Below are 20,692 nucleotides of genomic sequence, written 5' to 3'. Positions count from 1 at the left end.
CTAAGACGCTGCCCGTCCCCCCAACGTCCTGGGCTGCTTCACAAATCCGAGGATCTGGCGGCAGTGCTAGACAGGGCACCTTGGCCTCTAGGGCGTCACCTGGGCTTTTAGAGGTGGCGGCAGGAACTGAGCGGGAGGGAGCAAGGTCAAACCCCCCTTTGGCCCTGGCCCCCTTCCCTCCCAACCTTCCGCGGCAAAACCATCCGGGGGGCTGCGTGGCGCCCCGGCCCGGGCAGCTGGGAGCGGCCGGGGTCTGGTCTCGGCCAGTCACGAGCTGGCTCAGGGAGGAGAAGGACCGCTCCAGGTGATGCAGTTAGCTCCCCTCCGGGTGATGCGGTTAGCTCCCCCAGCCAGCATCCGACCGGCTGCAAGGCGGCCACGCGCAGCTGGAGGGTTAGGCTCAGACCACAGCTGGTTCTCTGGAGTTTCTAGCCGCCCTGTTTTTCCGGAGGGGTCTCCTTCCTGGGGGTCCCCTTCCCACCGCTGGACTCTCTGCTCTGCAGGCGCGGCGAACGGCACCGGAGGCTCCCCGGAAGCCTGCGAGGGCCCGAGCCCGCGGGGTCCCGGGCGCCTATTGGCCGACAGGCGGGCGCAGGGCCTCCCCCAAACTCGGTGCCTGGGCGGTGGGCCGGGGGGGGCGTGACGCGGGGGGGCGGGCTCGAACCTGATTGGGCGGGCGGGGCGCGGTGGGGCGGGGCCCGAGCCTGATTGGACGGGCGGGGAACGGCGGGGCGGGGCGCCCGGCGGCGGCGGCGGCGGCGCCCGAGCCCGAGCCGGGAGTGGGGCGCAGTGGAGGCGGCGGCAACAAGTGCCGGAGGCGAGCGGAGTCCGAGCCGTCAGCGCCGCGTCCGGGGCGCAGCGCATGGAGCGTGGGCGGCGGGGGTCTCCGGGCTGAGCCGCGCGGAGCGGCAGGGACGTGGATGCGGCCGCGCTCTCCCGCCCCCGCCCCGCCGAGCAGTAGCTGCTCCCGGACAAGGTAGGGCCCGCGGGTGGGCGCCCCGTGCGCTCCCCTCCGCGCCGCCTCCCCGGCCTGCCCTGACCGCTGCCCGAGCTCCCCGCTCCCGGTCCGTGCACCCCTCTGCTCCCCGCCCGGGCCCTCCCCGGTTCCGGCTTGGCCCAGCGCCTCCGCCCACAGGCCGTCCTAGGTGGCTCCTGCGGCGTCTGCGCGCCCCTTCCTTCCTTCCTTCTTTTCCGGGGAGAGGGCAGGGACACCGTCAGCCCCGCGGCTTTCCAGCCTCCTGCCCGGTTCCACGCGCTCTCGGGGGAGTTCGGGGACCCCCCCTTCCTCGCCGCACCCCGACTTCCGGGGGAGCCCCCGCCGGGGTGTTGCAGGCGTTGGGAGGGGGCGTCTGGGTCCGGGTGTCCACCTCTGGGGCGCAGGGACGTTTTGGGGAGGGGGCTGCGCGTGACTCTCAGTCGCACCCCCCCCCGCACTGCGCAGGTCTCGGGTGCCGCAGGGGGAGGAGACCAGGTGTTTTCTGAGCCGAGGAGCCTCCGGCAGCCACTCGCCCCCCCTTCACCTCCCGGTCCCCAAAGGCTGGTTTCTGCGAAACTTAGGGAGAGCCTTTCGTTTTGACCTCAAAAAATACTCCACGCCGTGCAGGTTGAATGATTAACCAGGGTGCTGGCCCAAGAGTTGGGGGTGGGGTGCTGCCCGGCGGTGGATCGGGTAAAGCGGGTTTTCTGCACAGCAGCTCGCGGGAAGGGTGCGCGTGGGGGGCGCTCCGTGGGGGCCCCGCGGGGCTGAGGCCGAGAGTCCTGGCGTCCGTCCGGGGACTGCAGGCAGACCCTTCCGAGAGGCTGTAAAATCAGCCACCGTATTGATTTCCAGGCCACGGTATCTTACACTCAGGGCTGGGGAGCCGCACAGTCCCCCCCACCGGGCGCCCCCATCACGTGGGGAGGAGCTGTCGAGAGATCCGAGGTAACGTGTATGACAGCTTGTCAGCGCCTTTGAAAAACCATCATACATCCATAACCTCTGTCGGCGAGAATTTTAGTCTGTGTTTGCTCTCCTGCCCCCTTGGCGGCCTCAGTCTTCCCAGCTTCGCAGAACGATTGTTTAGAACAATTACACCATTTTTCCTCCTCCCTTGTTGGAGCCTTGCGGTAGATTTCAGTTTGCAAAGCCAGCTGGTGAATATGGGCTTATATTTGTGATAAACTCTTCCAGCAATTTGTGCCTCGGGAGGTGGTGCGACGGTTAACGAGGTGGCCGACTGCGTCTGGCTGGGACTGAGAAGGCGGATCCCGGGGAGCCCAGGGATTGTTCTCGGGCCCACTCGTGGTCGCGCTGTTGCCGATCTGACAGCTTGGCCCCGAGGGTGGGCAGGGCGGTGACTTCCTCCACTGTCCAAGTTCGCACTTTAGATTCTTTTGAATGGAGGTATCGAGCCAGGTGGAAATTGTGAGCCTGTTGTAGAGAGCCTGTCTGATGTGAAACCAGATTAGGGCCTCTGCAGAATTATAGTGAGTTACCTCCTTCCCCCTACCCAGCCTGTAAAAAACGTTTTTATCCTTCTGTTTGAAATTACTTTTTAAATTTAGAGTATTGCTTTTCTCTACTCGGGGCTCTCTGCTCTGTACTTAGGTTTTTGCGAAGATAGTCTGTGTACGATGTAAGGCTTAATTCTTCCATGAAACTCGCTGTTCAGACCAGCCTTGGTTCTGCCACATAGTGTTCAGTGACCTTGGGCAAGTTGTTTTTCATCCATGCCTCGCTTCCTGTTTCTCCTTGTGGAAGTGGTAATGTCTGCTGTACAAGACTGTTAAAAATTTTTTTTTTACTGAGGACCAAATAGGATGTTGTTTGCAAAACTCCTGGCCCTGAACGTGGGAGTTGGGAAGTGCTCAGTAAGAGGTCATTGTTGTAATTAATTTGTAAGTTCCTCCCAGCATCAGTGGTAACCATACCAAAACATTAAACCTTGGGGAAACCATTTAGATGTGTCTGTCTGAGACTGAAATTGGAAAAAATTTGGCAGATGCAGATTGCAGATTTTTAAAATCCAAGGAATGAGGTAATCTTTTGAGTAAAATAACAATTTGCTTGTTGTAAAAAATTATGTGTATTTTCTAGGCTTCTGATGGTGACGTGAAGATACAGATGGCTTGTAATTCTTAAGATGTCCTTGTTTTAAAAAAGTCATGGTTTACATTTTTCTAATTCTTAATTATGCTACAAGTTATGCTGAGATAGGGAAGTGGACCTGATCATAGTTAAATTTTCAATGCGCTGGGATTATTTTATTTTTCAGTTAAATTAGGAAATGAATCAGGATCATAAAAAATATTAATCATTGCTGCATGATGCATTGTTGGTAAAAGCTAAGCTGTTCTGGGTAGACATGTCTGGGGCTGTTTCAGCTGATGCAGGAATAAGATAAGGTTCCTTAATAGCTTTAATGTTTTCTAGTAAGGCTGGTGTTTCCTAGGGATGCTGACCCTGGGGTGCTGAACGTGCCAGAGGCACTGTTTGTTCTTGACACACTGGGTCTGTGCTTTCAGCCCTTTCTTAAGAGAGAATCAAACACAGACTTTGACTCTACTTAACTTTTTAATAGTTTTCTTGGATGGTTTGTTAAAGACTTTAAAAATTGGTAAGTGGAAATGGTTACTTTGTAAACATTGAGATTCTTGCAGTTGGGATAGTGTTTGGTTTTTTTAATCTATTGCGACACAGCCAATGGTGGTGCATAAATTACCATTACTGAAAAATCCTCATAAAGGCCTTTTGGTCTTATAAGTATATGTCCAGGTGACGTCCTCAGAGTTACTTCAGTCAGTTGCCTGGTATTTTTGGGGTGTGCATAACATTAAAACAAGAATTTAGCTAGGCTCTGATCACTTGAGTGGTGTTTCTTAGCTGCATAATCAAAAGCACCTGGTAAAGAAGACCGCACACACCCAACAGGTGTGGGTCCAGCTGTCTTCCTCTAGCCCCACCCCAAGGTGGGATGACTGTTACTGGTGCTTGCCAAATGCATCTCCAAATTGTAGGATGAATAAATTCCTCTCTCTGGAGAGGCAATTACCTTTTGAATAAGAGGAGTGTTGGGCGGGGGACAGGGCTAGGAAAGAACTGATGTAATGATTTCATCATTGCCCCACTGGTGGTGAGGCGTTGCCAGTCTGAACACGGCTACAGTGAGGAGAACTGATTATTTGATGGGGTGTTTGTCGTATGTGGCCCCATTACTTTACTGCTGGAAAAAATGATTTCTATTGAGTTTTACATTTTCACAGCACTCCTGTTGCCTCTGCTGTTTCTGTTTTATGCACTGTGCCTGCCAGCCTTGTCATCTTGCCCTATCTTAATTTTCTGTAACAAAGTTCAAGCTTGTTTTGAGAGTTAGGGTTCATGATAAAGTTAAAACATTTATTTGTCTTGGAATATTTTGTATAAATCTAGCTTTAACTGTTGTTATGGGTAACTCTTTCTCTAAGAACTTTGTTACAAAGTCTTTTTTGAGCCTCTGTAAACGGAGGGTCAATTTCCGGTAGCCAGGAAGTGATACTTTCTACTTTTCATTCTGTGGCATTTTAAAGCAGGTTTTATTGTTCACATGCCTTCAGTCTGATTTGATTAGGATGTACGTTGCGTACCAGAATGTTCTTTAAAACTGATTATCTAAGGTAATCAATTCTGAAGTGCAGTCAAGTTCTGTCAGGGTGGCCCTGTGGTGGTTTAGTGGTTAAGAGCATGGACTTGGACACAGTCAGACCAGGATTTTTTTTTTTTTTTGACTGAGATGTAGCATATAGTGAAATATGTAAAATGCAGTCATGGTTGGTGGGTGGCCACCTTCCTGATCAGCTCTCCAGACAGTTTCTTGTGCCCTTTTCCAGTCAGGATGCATCGGCTAGAAACCTGTGTGACTGTGGACAAGTTATTAACCTCTCTGTATCTCCGTTTTCTCATTTGTGAAATGGGAGCATAAAGCCTGCCCTTTCCCATAAACTAGCTGGGAAGACTAATGTGTTGGTACAGCTACTTAAAACATTAGTTTTGTCTTCTGTTTTATTTCTTTAAAAAAGTGATAAACTTGGTACAACCACTTTGGAAATCGATTTGGCGCTTCCTTAAAAAGCTAAAAATAGAACTACCATACGATCCAGCAATCCTACCCCTTTGGAATATATCCTAGAGAAATAAGAGCCTTTACATGAACAGATATGTGCAGTCCCATGTTTATTGCAGCACTGTTTACAATAGCAAAAAGATGGAAGCAACCAAGGTGCCCATCAACGAATGAATGGATAAATTATGGTATATTCACACAATGGAATACTACGCATCGATAAAGAACAGTGAGAAATCTGTGAAACATTTCATAACATGGAGGAACCTGGAAGGCATTATGCTGAGTGGAATTAGTTGCAAAAGGACAAATATTGTATAAAACCACTATTATAAGAACTTGAGGAATAGTTTAAACTGAGAAGAAAACATTCTTTTGTGGTTACGAGAGGCTGGGAGGGAGGGAAGGTGGGAGAGGGGCATTCACTAATTAGATAGTAGATAAGAACTAGGTGAAGGGAAAGACAGCACACAATACAGGGGAGGTCAGCACAATTGGACTAAACCAAAAGCAAAGAGGTTTCCTGAATAAACTGAATGCTTCGAAGGCCAGTGTAGCAGGGGCAGGGGTCTGGGGACCATGGTTTCAGGGGACATCTAAGTCAATTGGCCTAATAAAATCTATTAAGAAAACATTCTGCATCCCACTTTGAAGAGTGGCGTCTGGAGTCTTAAACGCTAGCAAGCAGCCATCTAAGATGCATCAATTGGTTTCAACCACCTGAATCAAAGGAGAATGAAGAACACCAAGGACACAAGGCAATTATGAGCCCAAGAGACAGAAAGGGCCACATAAGCCAGAGACTACATCAGCCTGAGACCAGAAGAACTAGATGGTGCCCAGCTACAACCGATGACTGCCCTGACAGGGAACACAACAGAGAACCCCAGAGGGAGCAGGAGAGCAGTAGGATACAGACCCCAAATTCTCGTAAGATCAAACTTAATGGTCTGACCGAGACTAGAAGGATCCCAGTGGTCATAGCCCCCAGACCTTCTGTTGGCCCAGGACAGGAACCATTCCCGAAGCCAAATCTTCAGACATGGATTGGACTGGACAAAGAGTTGGAGAGGGATGCTGGTGAGGAGTGAGCTTCTTGGATCAGGTGGACACTTGAGACTATGTTGGCATCTCCTGCCTGGAAGGGAGATGAGAGGGTAGAGGGGGCTAGAAGCTGGCAAAATGGACACGAAAAGAGAGAGTGGAAGGAGGGAGTGGGCTGTCTCATTAGGGGGAGAATAATTGGGAGTGTGTAGCAAGGTGTATGTGGGTTTTTGTGTGAGAGACTGACTTGATTTGTAAACTTTCACTTAAAGCATATTAAAAATTATAAATAATAATAATAATAAAAACATACTGCCAGATTGTAAACTGTTTGCTTTTGGGATAATCAAAAATAAAACTGTAGGAAAAAAAAAGTGATAAACTTAACCAACCATATTGTATGTGCTTAAATAAGCTGTTTTGTTATAAAAAACTATGTGGGTATTATTCAAAGTTAGAAGTCAAATCATTATTGATTCAGCACTTTGTGGATATAATATTTAGCTTAAATAAGATGTGTTATTTTGATCCCCTGTTATTTTTAATGACATTTTCTCTCTAAGTCGTGAGATGACAGTCACTGAATTTTCCTTTGCAGAGCTGTTTGGTCGCGTGTGTGACATGAGCTGGTGTGGGTGATGAGAACTAGTTCACGCTCGGTTATGAAGCTTGAGGGAAGAGTTGACTTTAGATAAGAGGCGTCAGCAAATACCCAAGATGCTCAGAACAACATTTACTGCCTTTTGTTTTGTGAAATATTTAATTTCAGAAGCGAAAGCGGAGGGCCAACTGTTAATTGCATACTTGAGACAAGCCATTTGAGACATTTTCAGCTTTGTGATCTCACTCTACAGGTGGCATTCTATATTCGGTATATTTTCTTTTGGATACTTTTTATTTTAGGACTCATTCTTTAAATGTGCTGTGTTTTTAAGCAAATAGTGTGCATCTTCTGTGTTTGCTGGTCAGCCATTCCCCCCTCCCCCAAGGTATTTTCGTACACACTATGATAATTTTTTTTGCTCAGCCATCTCCCCCCGGAGGTATTTTCGTACACAGTACGTTAATTTTTTTTTTTTTTGCAGCAGCATGTGGAATAGGTTTGACATACATGGTGACCCACGTCAGGGTGCCTTGTGAGGGGGAGGGTATGGCTAGCAAACAAACAGGGCGTGTGTTGTTTGCTTAAAAATACAGTAACTTGGGGGCAGTTTGGCATTCTGCAGTGCAGTAGATCACTTTTCTATGGTCTTTCTCTCCATAGTCTTGTAACTCCCGCCCAAATGATTGGGTGGGCCTATGTAAATAAGGTGCATGGTAACCTTGTGGGATGGGACCATGCATATAAGGTATATGGAACCCTAACGAGGGGATTGGTCAGTTTTCCCACCCTACTAGGCTTAAAATTAACCATCCCAGAGGAGGAAAGGGGAGCCCTCACTACCACCAAGAAGAGACAGGAGTGGAGCTTGTCTTTTGGACCCAGGGTCCCTGCACTGAGAACCTTCTAGACCCAGGAGACAGCGCCAGATGGCAAGAAGTGATGGTATGGAAGTGGTGGCAACAGAACGAGGAGACTGACACGAGAGAACACAGTGGGCATCCTGGCCCACAGAGCAAGGCAGTTTCAGTGGACTTGCAGATCCACAGAGTGAGAGAGCTCAGTGTCTTTGGGCAGAAGGCTTCCTGGTGGAGTGGGGTGCCCCTGGGCACTTACTGGCGGAGCTAAAGAGCTTTGTAACACTTGCCCAAGCAGGGCAGAGGCAAGGCTGAGAGCCAGAGGGAGGCTGTCTTGATTGAAGGGCCGTATCCTAAGTCCTTCCTGATCCTAAATTGTAACCTACTTCCCTTAATAAACCTCATGACTGTGAGTATGGTCTGAGTTCTTTGTGGCCATTAGAACTAATTATTGAACTCAGCAGAGAAGTAGAGTGCTGTGGAAGGGAAGACTGGTGTCAGAATTGGTAAAAAGGTTGGAAGGTGTAGGTGTGTCTGAGCTCAACTTGTAGAAATCAGCCTGGGGCTGTTGATGCCGGATAATGAATGTCCTCCCCTCTTAGAAGAGGAGGCCCGACAACGGCCATAAAAGAGCTTTTTATTTATTTAGAAAGAAGAAAAAATAAAGATGCATTAAAGAAAAAAGAATTCCACCATCTCTTAACACTGACTTTTGTCAACTATTTGCTCTGGCTCTTTCTAGGTGCCCTTTTTGTTTTTGCATATATATGCTTCTAGAATTACCTTAGGAAAAACATACTGCCAACACTTTAGGCAAATTTACATAAACTGTGGGCCTGTTCAGAGATGCCTGCCCAAAGGCAGGAGGCTTTGAAGGCCTGGGTTCAAATCCATCCACACTCTGGCCCCTATTCTTGGCTATACCAATGTCAGAAATGCTGAGCAGGCTCGCCTCAGAGGCCCCATCAGAGGTAACCTTGGCCTCCAGGTTACGGTAACTGAGAGGGAAAACCTGTCCTTGCAAACGCCCCTTTTTGTTGTAGTGAAAGTATACGTATCACCACGTTAGCCAGTTCAGCAGTTTCTGTATGTATGATTCAGTGACATTGATTAGAATCTTCATGTTGTGCAACATGCTCACTATTTTCCAGATTATTGCACCACCAGGAACAAACTCAATGCCCCCAAGCAAAACTCTCCCGTTCTCCCTCCATCCCATCCTAGTAGCCACTTGCAGTCTTTGGTTTCTATATATTTTACTTGCTTATTTCATGTAAGTGAGGGCAAGCACTGTGCTGGGCCTTGTGGATTCAGAGGTGGCTCATGCTGGAGACTCTAACCAGGAAGAGGTGTGAGCAAGGTCAGGAGATGCCTCGAAGGGTGAGTGGTGGCATTTCAGGGGCAGAGAAAGGAGGGCAGATGCCATCAAGAGATTGATTGCTGAGAAGATGGAGGACACGGAGGCACGAGGGGGGTGTCTGGGTTTATATGCAGGTTGCTTAGAGTGATAGGACACAGGTCGGCCTTGCAAAGAATGGCATTGACATTTGTGGAGACAGTGGGGAGCCATGGAATGTGTTTGTGGTGGAGTGGATGTGGTGACATAGGTCGGACTTGGGCTTGGGAAGATGACTTGAGCCAGAAGGGTGGACGAGAGCCCTGGGTCATTGTACAGCCGCCCAAACCAAAGCTTCCTGATTCACATTTTCCCCACTCCCCTAAACAGTGTATTTTTAGCAAGAAGTCAGAGGGATCCTTTAGAAGCTGAAATTACCTCTACTTAGGATCCTCCCCGGCTCCCCATCTCTCAGTAAAAGCTAAGGTTCTTATGTTGCCTACAAGCCCGTTTTCTGACCCACCCTACTCTCCCCCAGCCAGTTCACTCCACACCAGTCTCCCAGCTGTTGAGGAACAGACCAACCATTTACCTGCCTCTGGCCTTTGCCCTGGCTGTTCCATCCGCCTGGAATTACCCCCTCACTCCCAACGCCCAGGTATCTGTGGCCCTTCTCAGGCTTTCTCTGGCTGCCTTGCTTAAAAAAGCACCCTTTCCCTTAACCCCGTACCATGCTTATTTTTATCCTAACACTTCTCAGCCTTAAAATTGACCGCATTACTTTATTCTTGTCTGTATCTCCTCATGAAAATGCAAACTCCATGAGGTCAGGTAGTTTTGTCTGTCTATTCACTGCTGTATCACCAGACCTTAGAACACTGGTTGGTACCTCAGTGCTTGACAAGTATTTGTTGAATGGGGCCACTTGGTTAGTCTTGGTGGTGGGAAAACTCAAACCAGGGCAGGAGTGGTATAGGATTTGTGTGTGTGTGAGAGAGAGAGAGTGTGTGTGAGTGATTTGAAAGAGATGAGAGAGAAAAGGTCTCTGGCGGGTAGAATGGGGTTTAGAAATCATTAAGGGAGATGTGGAAGAGGTAAGCTGCAGATATAAATGCCCTGGAACTTTTTTACATATTGAGATCTTGGAGGCTACAGTGTCTTCAGAGAGGCCAGGGGATGGAATTGTGCAGTGAGGGATGACGCATCACCCAGCAGCAGACTTCAGACCCAGCAGTGTAGATGGGAGTGTCCATTTTTGAGGTGGGACTAGAAGTGATAGCTGCCAAGGTGCAATAGAACCAGGAAGAGAATCAGGGTTAGAGGGTGGCATTGGACTTGGAATGGGGGTGGTGGTGGTGCCCTGGGATGTCAGGAGAGGACAGGACTGTGAAGATTCTGGAGGGAAAGGGGTTAGGGAGCCACTGGTCAGGAGAGGGGGCTTTCAGGTGGAAGAGATTATTGGCACCAGACCCCAGAGGGAGCAGCAGGACCTGCCACAAGGGTCAGTAATGGTGGCAGAGAGTGATCCTTTAAAGGGGAGACTGGCCACTGTAGAGGACTTGGAGAAATAGGGTTTAGTTCCAGAGCTGACTTCGAATGTCTTTGTAACCTTGACAACCCACTTGGCTTTTGGTAACCCCACTGCAAAATAGGATAAAACCTGCACAGCCAACTTCTGTGCTTATTATTTGAACCACATGGAATCGGGGAGTGAAAATGCTGACACCTCACCAAGGCACTCTGCTGTGGATCAGAAACTTGCTAAGACTGAGATTTTGTTGTTTGTTTTCTTTGAAAAGCACTTAACATCCAAATGCTTCTCTAAAGTGCTTTTGCACCCCATGTAGGAGCTCAATCTTGTTGAAGAAAAATCCCCTTCCGATCTGGCTGATGATGCTTTCAGAGTCAAATATGTCTGTCTAACATTGGAAGGGTGTGTTATGAATGCCATCTTTTCTACATTTTTGACATTTGGAACTAATGAGATGATTTTACATTTATTATTTTATAGCTTTTATTCTTATAAGTCAGTGAGATGCAGCCATTTTGTTTTTCTTGTCTCCGTTTACCACATAAGGAATTCTTGTCTTCAAATGATCTTAAAATATCTCTCATGAATACACCTATTTTTAACGGAATGTTTCTTTTGAATTTTTTTCCTCGAGGTTCACATGGAAATTTTCAAGCACACTCATGTAGGGATGGTACAGTGAAGCCTTAGGGAGCCCTCACCAGTTTCAGCTAGGGTGTGGTCACCCTTCATCCTAACCCCACTCGTGACCAGGGGCCTGTAGGCTACATCTTTCAGAGTGGAGAGCAAGGTCCACCCTGGACCTACAGGTTTGGGGAGTCATCAATGTAGCAATAGAAGAAGCTCCAGGAGTGGACGGGATCACCGAGGGAGACTGAGAAGTGGGCAGAAGGTGGGAAGCTCAGGGTTTCTGAGGTCCCTGGTGTTTCCATATACATGACAGATAGCCATATGTGATGTATGTGTATGTAACATTCACAGACATGCTTAAAATGAGGTGATTTAAATTGCTTTGTAGAAGAGGCCTAATTTCTAAGTGCCCATATTTTGACCAGGCAGTATGTTCTTTTTTATTTTGGCAGCACTTGTCTTTCTTGGCCGGTGGCCAGAGAAAGCTCTGTTAATATTTCACCTCTTCTTTGAATTTCGTAGACACTAAGTTTTGTTTGAACAACTTCCCCTTTAAAAAAAGTCTGGATATAAAACTGAAACAGTGGTTTTGGGGATGTATTTTTGAAATCCATCTGATTTATTTTGATGCCAAAAGAAATTAAACTTAAAAACAACAATCCTCAGGCGTTTATCAGTAATTTATTGAGCTCTCTCGGGTCCTCACTTCAAAGATGACTAAGAAAGGGAGGAACAACGGTCATGCCAAAAAGGGCCGCAGCCGTGTGCAGCCTATTCACCGCACGAACTGCGCCCGCTGCGTGCCCAAAGACAAGGCCGTTAAGAAGTTCATAATTCGAAACGTAGTAGAGGCTGCTGCTGTCAGGGACATTTCCGAAGCGAGTGTCTTCGACACATACGTGCTTCCCAAGCTGTACGTGAAACTACATTACTATGTGAGTTGTGCCATTCACAGCAAGGTGGTCAGGAACCATTCTGGTGAAGCCTAGGAGGACAGAACCCCCCCACCCCGACTTAGACCTGCAGGTGCTGCCCCACAACCTCCACCAACACCCATGTAAGGATTTGAGTCCTTAAAGGCTGAAGAAAAACCTGAAAGAAAATAAAATTGAAATTACACTTTAAAAAAAAAAAAGTAATTTGTTGAAATTTAACCAACATCTAAAAAGGGAGAAGGGGCAGGGAAGGCATCTGAGAGATGGGAGCTGGCAGAGAAGGGGCAGCCGTTCTTCGTGTTGGGTACCTTGTCCTGAGGCTGGTCCCAGGTCACCACAAGGTGTCTTCTGGGGGTAGGATGGTTCCTGACTCAGGAGAAGACCGGCATCCCAGGGGAGCCTAGTTTAATTGGATATCCAATGCGCATGAGGACTGATTCCTGGCTCTGGATGGTTAGGGTCCTGTGGGCGGGGCCTTCCTGCCTTTCATATCACAGAGTACTTGTGGGGTGGGGGACATAGGCACTGCCCCCTCAGGGTTGAGGAGGGTGGGATCTTGGCTCCCCTGGAACCCATTTGAGTTGGGAAGCTTTGCTTTGGGGGAATCCTAGGTGACTAGGTCTTGGTACCACCTCTTGAAGGGTTCCAGTTTTGGGGGATGAAATCCTTAAGGTGGTTACCTCTGACTGAGGGAATTCAGGGTGTCCTTGCTAAGGAGGAGGTAGGTTTTGAACTTAGGCGTTGAAGGTAAAGGTTGGCTTGAAAAGCAAGAAAAGGAGCATTTCAGGTTGGGAGGGGCCAGCATGACCAGAGGTATGGGGTGGGGGGACAGCAGTTGTGTCTTGAGGAGAGCTGGTAGCTGGAGCAGGGGGGAAGGTTAGTGGGTGCTATGGATTGAATTGTGTCCCCCCAAAATGTGTGTCAGCTTGGCTAGGTTATAATTCCCAGTATGGTGTGATTGTCCACCATTTTGTCATCTGATGTGATTTTCCTGTGTTGTAAATCCTACCTAATATTAATGAGGCAGGATCACAGGCAGTTATGTTAATAAGGCAAGACTCACTCTACAAGATTAGGTTGTATCTTGAGTCAATCTCTTTTGACTTGTGAAAGAGGGAATCCAGCAGAGAGACGGGGATCTCATTACCACCAAGAAAGAAGCATCAGGAACAGAGTATGTCCTTTGGACCAGAGTCCCTGCACTAAGAAGCTCCTAGACCAGGGAAAGATTGATGACAAGGACCTTTCCCTGGAGCTGGCACCCTGAATTTGACTTCTAACCTCCTGGACTGTGGGGAAATAAATTTATCTTTGTTAAAGCTATCTATCCACTTGAGGTATTTGTTATAGTAGCACTAGATGACTAAGACAGAATTTGGTACTGAAAATAGGGTGCTGCTTTGAGAGATACCTAAAATGTTGAACCTCTTTTGAAACTGTAAATAGATAGATGCTGGAAGAGTTTTAAAGTGGCTGATAGTAAAAGCCTAGATTGCCTTGAAGAGACTGTTAGTGGAATTATGAACATCAGAGATGATTCTGGTGAGGACTCAAAGGGAAATGAGGAGAGCTGTTACACTGGAAATGGTAGCTGTGGGATTAGGGTCACCACCTGGTGGAGGCTGTCCCTGCAGGTGGGAGGAAGAGTGACAGGCTGCCCTGCCTCTTAGGCTGTGGGGTTGGAGCAGCTCAAGGAGGGGCAGGAAACCTCCAAGACGAGAAGATAAGAGGAGGGATGGGGAAGTAGGAAAGGAACTAGAAGTAACTCAGGACTCAAGAGAAGAACCCAAGACTTGGAGGCCCCATGCAGGGGGAGAAAACCTTAAACAGCCCTGGAACCCAGGGTTGAGAACTCTACCACTGAACCACCACTGCATCTATTCATGTGGGAACCTGGGCCTGTGCCTTATGCGCAGGAGGTTTATAGGAGGGCATCTGAGGGTGTCAGCATCTGAAACGGGCATCAGGGCATTGTGAGAGTGCTTAATGAGGACAGGATGCCCACCTCCTCTCCCACCCCGGCCACGCCAGCTGTACAGCTCTGTACCTGCCTTCCTGTTTGGTAGCAGTTGGGATGGGGTCACAGGCTAGGGGCGGCCCATCTGGGTTTCTGCCCCTCCCCCGCTCTCCATCTGGGGAGCCTCCTCAGAGCCAGTTTCCTTCTCTGTAAAATGAAACCCCAGTAACCACCAGACCGCTTCCAGCTGAGGTTTTGACACACTTTCTGGCACATGGGTTTGCCCCCGGTGAATCGGTGGGTGTTGAGGTGTGCAGTTATTAATTTGTCTGCAAGAGGGGGTGTCCCTGATGACTCCATCCCATTTCTTCACTTTCTTGCTGTTCTTTCCTCCCTAAGATGCCATACCATTGGCTGGCCACCTGCTAGTTGCCTTAGTTTTACATTGGCACGTGCCAGTTCTGCAGAACTTTCTGTGATTTTCACGCAGGTATATAGAAGACCTAGCCAGGCAGATACCTCAGGGCTGCTCTTTAAGAGATATCAAATGGGTAGGTTGAGGTGCAGGGGCTCCTGGAGTCGTGCTCCTTGTTGTGTTGTTGTTAACTGGCAGGGTGACCCCTGACTCATGGTGACCCCATTCACAACAGAACTAAACGCTGCCCAGCCCTGCACTGTCAGCATGATTGGTTGTGAATTGGACTGTTGTGATCCATAGGATTTTCACTAGCTGACTTTTGGAAATCAATCGTTAGACCTTTCTTCCTAGTCCATTTTAGTCTGGAAGTTCTGCTGAAACCTGTTCAACATCGTAGCAGCATCCACAACTCCACTGACAGATGGTGGCTGCACATGAGGTGCACTGGCCGGGACTTGAACTCTGGCCCTCCCACATGGAAGGTGAGAATTCTACCATGGATCCACCACTGCACCCATGCACGCTCTGTAGGGCATGTTTTCTTTCAGAAAATCTGTCGCTGGAAAACTTCATCCAAACAGCCAGGAAATTGAGAATTCACAAGGCAGTTTGTTAAATTACTTAAAATAAATACGGTGTCAGTGGGATTGATTTAAACATTTGTTGAAGTATTAAAGGAAGGCTATTTTTAGTATGCTATATGGATCCCTGAGTTGCAGCAAGTTCAATAACATATTCAAATAACAATTTCTTCCTCATTTTTGGAGGTTATATTTTTATTTTGGGAGGGACACAACTGTAAAATTTTATATTGCAGAAAATTGAGGGAGTTGCCCTCAAACTCTACATTTCTTGGAGATGAGAATTACCAAATGTAAATTAATAAGATTGGGAAGGGCAGCGATTGTCAAGAGTTTGTCTATGGCATACCTGTTGGAAGTGACATAGAGGATTCTCTATGCCAGGGAAAATGGTAGATTGAATTTGGTTGCCCAAGTGCTTAGCATTAAAATGATTGTTTTAAAAAGGATGTACCAAATTTTGGGAACCCTGGTGGCGTAGTGGTTAAGTGCTATGGCTGCTAACCAAAGGGTCGGCAGTTCAAATCCGCCAGGCGCTTGGAAACTCAACGGGGCAGTTCTACTCTGTCCTGTAGGGTCGCTGGGAGTCGGAATCGACTCGATGGCACTGGGTTTGGTTTTTGGTTTGGGGTGCCAAATTTTAAATTTCCATTTCTCTTTGTGGTCAGTTATGACAGCCCATGGAATCAAGTATTTGGGAATGATGTAATTTTGAAAATCAATCTTAAGAGTTTGAGGAGAACCTTAACAAGTATCTACACATCCAGCAACAGGGCTCCAAAATATATGACACAAACTCTAACAGCTCTGGAAAGAGAAATAGTTCCACAATAACAGTAGGAGACTTCAACACACCACTCTCGGTAAAGGACAGAGCATCTAGAGAGAAACTCAGCAAAGATACAGAAGATCCAAAGCCACAATCAACCAACTTGACCCCATAACCATACACAGAACAGTCCACCCAACAGCAGCAAAGTATACATTCTTTTCCAGTGCACAAGGAACATTCTCCAGAATAGACCACATTTTAGGCCACAAAGCAACCCTCAGGAAAACCCAAAACATCAAAATAACACAAAGCATTCAGTCTGATCATAAAAGAAATTAGTAACACTAAGAACAAGGAAAAAAGAAATCAAGTACATGGAAACTGAATTAAAACCTTGCTTAAAACCAATTGAGTAGTAGAAGAAATGAAAGAGGGACTCAAAAAACTCCTAGAATCAAATGAAAATGAAAACACATCATACCAAAACCTTTAGAATACAGAAAAGGCAGTGCTCAGAGGTCAGTTTACACCAAAAAATGCACACATCAAAAAAGAACAGGCCAAAATAAAAATGTTAGCACTAAAACTTGAACAAATAGAAGGAGAACATCAAAAGAAGCCTGCAGGTACCAGAAGAAAGGAAATAATAAAGATTAGAGCAGGAATAAACGAAATAGCAGAAAAACAGTAGAAAGAATAAACAAGACCAAAAGTTGGTTCTTTGAATTGACAAACCATTGGCCAAACGGATAAAAGAAAACAGAAGATGCAAATAACCTAAGTAAGAAATGAGATGGGGGATATTACAACAGACCCAACTGAAATAAAAAGGATCATAAAAGAATACTATGAAAAATTGTACTCCATCAAATTTGAGATCCTAGAGGAAACGGACAAATTTCTAGAAACACACTACCTACCTAAACTGTACAAACTGAGATAGAAAATCTGAACAGACCCATAATAAGAGAAGAGATTGAAGAAAGGTAATAAATAACCTCCCCTCCCCGCAAACAAAACAAAAAAAACCCTGGCCTGGTCGGCTTCACTAGAGAATTCTACCAAACATTCAGAGAAGAGTTCACACCGGTACTACTCAAACTATATCAGAACATAGAAGAAGAAGAATTACTCCCGAACTCATTCTGTGAAGCCAGCATAACCCTGAGATCAAAGTCAGGCAGAAACACCACAAAAAAAGAAAATTACAGACCAATATCTCTCATGAATATAGGTTCTCAACAGATGAATATAAACTCTCAGTTGTGTAGAATTTAGCATCATATAAAAAAAAAAATAATACACTGTGACCAAGTGGGATTCATACCAGGTATGCAAGGATGGGTTCAATATTAGAAAATCGATAAATGTAATCCACCACATAAATACAACAAAAGAATCACATGACCATCACAATCAGTGCAGAAAAAGCATTTGATAAAGTCCAACACCCGTTCCTGATAAAAACTCAGTAAAATTGGCACAGAAGGGAAGTTCCTCAACATAATAAAGGGCATCTACACAATTTCTTTCGTAAGGATCAGCACAAAGCTTGTTCTTATGAGGCAGAGGTTAAAAATGTCCCAATGTCCAGTTTTTCAAAGCTGCTGAACCACTCTGTCATCTCTAACATCAACTGCTTCCTCTGGTGTCAATATTCTCCCTCTAGTCTTTGAGATCCCTAATTTGCTGCAACGTCTCACAGAACTCTCGAACCATATAAAGGAAATGGCTCATGCAGTTGTGGAGGCTGGCATGTCCCAAATTAATGGGTCAGGCGTAGACTTCTCCCTGGCCCTAAGTCTCTGCCCAAAGGCACTCAGCTTTCTTGCTCTGCAGGCTGGAAAGCCCACTGCACCGTCTCCTGCGGGTCTCTCTTTCCTTGGTGGTGGTGGGCTCTCCTCTTTGCCCTTGAATTGGCTCACTTTTAAGGCAAAACTCCCACATGGCCATGGCTAGAAAGACCACACACAAAAGTAATCACACCGCAGCATCTATACGAAACCAACAGCCAATGTCGTTCTCAACGGAAAGACTGAAAACATTCCCTTGAAAACTCAAACAAGACAGGATGCCCTTTATCACCACTCCTATTTAACATTGTGCTGGAAGTCCCAGCTAGAGGAGTAAGGCAAGAAAAAGAAACATAGGGCATCCAAATTGGAAAGGAAGAAGTACAACTATACCCCTATTTGCAGATGATGTGATACCGTACATAGAGAACCCCAAAGATTCCACAAGAAAACTACCAGAACTAATAGATTGAGCAGAGTAGCAGTATACAAGATCAACATACAAAAATCAGTTGGATTCCTATATGTCAACAAAGAGAACTTTGAAAAGGAAATGAGGAAAATAATACCATTTATAAATAGCCCCTAAAAAGGTAAAATACTTAGGAATAAATCTAGCCAGGGATGTAAAAGACCCATACAAAGAAAACTACAAAACACTGCTGCAAGAAACCAAAAGAGACCTATATAAATGGAAAAACATAACCATGCTTACAGATAGGAAGACTCAACATTGTGAAAAAGTCAGTTCTACCCAGAGTGATCTAAAGATAAGACAAAGTGAAGTATTATAATGACATGTGCAAAGAGCTAGAGATGGAAAACCAAAAGGGAAGAACACGCTCAGCATTTCTCAAGCTGAAAGAACTGAAGAAAAAATTCAAGCCTCGAGTTGCAATGGTGAAAGATCCCATGGGGAAAATATTAAACGACGTGGGAAACATCAAAAGAAGATGGAAGGAGGAATACACAGAGTCATTATACCAAAAAGAATTAGTCAATATTCAACCATTTCAAGAGGTAGCATATGATCAGGAACTGATGGTACTGAAGGAAGAAGTCCAAGCTGCACTGAAGGCATTGGTGAAAAACAGGGCTCCAGGAATTGATGGAATATCAATTGAGATGTTTCAACAGATGCAATGCTGGAGGTGCTCACTCGTCTATGCCGAGAAATATGGAAGACAGCTTCCTGGCCAACTGACTGGAAGAGATCCATATTTATGCCTATTCCCAAGAAAGGTGATCCAACCGAATGTGGAAATTATAGAACAATATCATTAATATCACATGCAAGCAAAATTTTGCTGAAGATCATTCAGAAACGGCTGCAGCAGTATATCAACAGGAAACTGCCAGAAATTCAGGCTGATTTCAGAAGACGTGGAACCAGGGATATCATTGCTGATGTCAGATGGATTCTGGCTGAAAGCAGAGAATACCAGAAGGCTGTTTACCTATGTTTTATTGACTATGGAAAGGCATTCGACTGTGTGGATCATAACATACTATGGCTAACACTGTGAAGGATGGGAATTCCAGAACACTTAATTGTGCTTGTGAGGAACCTTTACAAAGATCAAGAGGCAGTTGTTCAGACAGAACAAGGGGATACTGATTGGCTTAAAGTCAGGAAAGGTGTGCATCAGGGTTGTATTCTTTCACCATACCTATCAAATCTGTATGCTGAAAAAATAATACAAGAAGCTGGACTATATGAAGAAGAACGGGGCATCAGGATTGGAGGAAGACTCATTAACAACCTGCATTATGCAGATAACACAACTTTGCTTGCTGAAAGTGAAGAGGACTTGAAGCACTTACTAATGAAGATGAAAGACCACAGCCTTCAGTATGGATTACACCTCAACATAAAGAAAACAAAAGTCCTCACAACTGGACCAATGAGCAACATCATGATAAACAGAGAAGATTGAAGTTGTCAAGGATTTCATTTTACTTGGATCCACAATGAACAGCCATGGAAGCAGCAGTCAAGAAATCAAAAGACGCATTGGATTGTGCAAATCTGCTGCAAAGGACCTCTTGAAAGTGTTGAAGAGCAAAGATGTCACCCGGAAGGCTAAGGTCTTCCAGACCCAAGCCATGGTATTTTCAATTGCGTCATGTGCATGTGAAAGCTGGACAATGAATAAGGAAGACTGAAGAAGAACTGACGCTTTTGAATTGTGGTGTTGGCGAAGAATATTGAATATACCATGGACTGCCAAAAGAACAAACAAATCTACTTTGGAAGAAGTACGGCCAGAATGCTCCTTAGAGGCAAGGATGGCAAGACTGCATCTTACATACTTTGGACATGTTGTTCAGAGGGATCAGTCCCTGGAGAAGGACATCATGCTTGGCAGAGTACAGGGTCAGTGGAAAAGAGGAAGACCCTCAGCAAGGTGGATTGACACAGTGGCTGCAACATTGAGCTCAAGCATAACGATTGTAAGGATGGTGCAGGACCGGGCAGTGTTTTGTTCTGTTGTGCATAGGGTCGCTATGAGTCGGAGCCGACTCGACGGCACCTAACAACACCCAAAGCGATCTGAAGATGTAATACAATCTCAATCCAAACACCAACAGCATTCCTTAAGGAGATGAAAAAACTAATCAACTTTGTATGGAAAGGAAAGAGGCCCCGGATAAGCAAAGCACTATTGAAGAAAAAGAACAAAGTAGGAGGCCTCATGCTACCTGATCTCAGAACCTACTGTACAGCCGTGCTAGTCAAAACAGCCTGGTACTGGGTACAATGAAAAACACATAGACCAGTGGAACAGAATCAAGAACCCTGCTATGTTCCACCTATGGTCAGCTGATTTTCAACAAAGGACCAAAGTCCATTGAATGTGGAAAAGACAGTCTTTTTAACAAATGATGCTGGCAAACTGGTTGTCCGTGTATAAAAAAAAAGAAAGAAACAGGACCTATGTCTCACACTATACACAAAAACTAACTCAAAGTGGATCAAAGATCTAAGTATAAAACCTAAAACAATAAAGATCCTGGCAGAAAAAGTAGAGATAATGCTAGGTGTCCTAATACATGGCATAAATAGAATACAAACCATAACTAACAATGCACAAGCACCAGAAGAGAAACTAGATAACTGGGAGCTCCTAAAAATTAAACATTTATTATGCTCAT

The 20,692-nt window shown here is 46.1% G+C and overlaps 1 protein-coding gene and 1 pseudogene across 1 annotated transcript in view; both read left to right on the top strand.

The window, feature by feature from the left end:
* The first annotated feature begins 886 nt into the window (after window positions 1-886).
* Window positions 887-20,692, top strand: part of B3GNT2 (UDP-GlcNAc:betaGal beta-1,3-N-acetylglucosaminyltransferase 2) — a 41,922-nt gene continuing 22,116 nt past the window's right edge. Inside the window, exon 1 of the mRNA XM_049870516.1 lies at window positions 887-976. The gene's annotated coding sequence lies outside the window, so the exon portion shown is untranslated. The remainder of the gene's footprint in view (window positions 977-20,692) is intronic.
* Window positions 983-20,692, top strand: part of LOC126068125 (40S ribosomal protein S26-like) — a 39,128-nt pseudogene continuing 19,418 nt past the window's right edge.

Source organism: Elephas maximus, chromosome 26, assembly GCF_024166365.1.
Source record: "Elephas maximus indicus isolate mEleMax1 chromosome 26, mEleMax1 primary haplotype, whole genome shotgun sequence".
NCBI classification, from domain to species: Eukaryota; Metazoa; Chordata; class Mammalia; order Proboscidea; family Elephantidae; genus Elephas; species Elephas maximus.
This window is presented reverse-complemented; position numbering and strand designations above follow the sequence as displayed.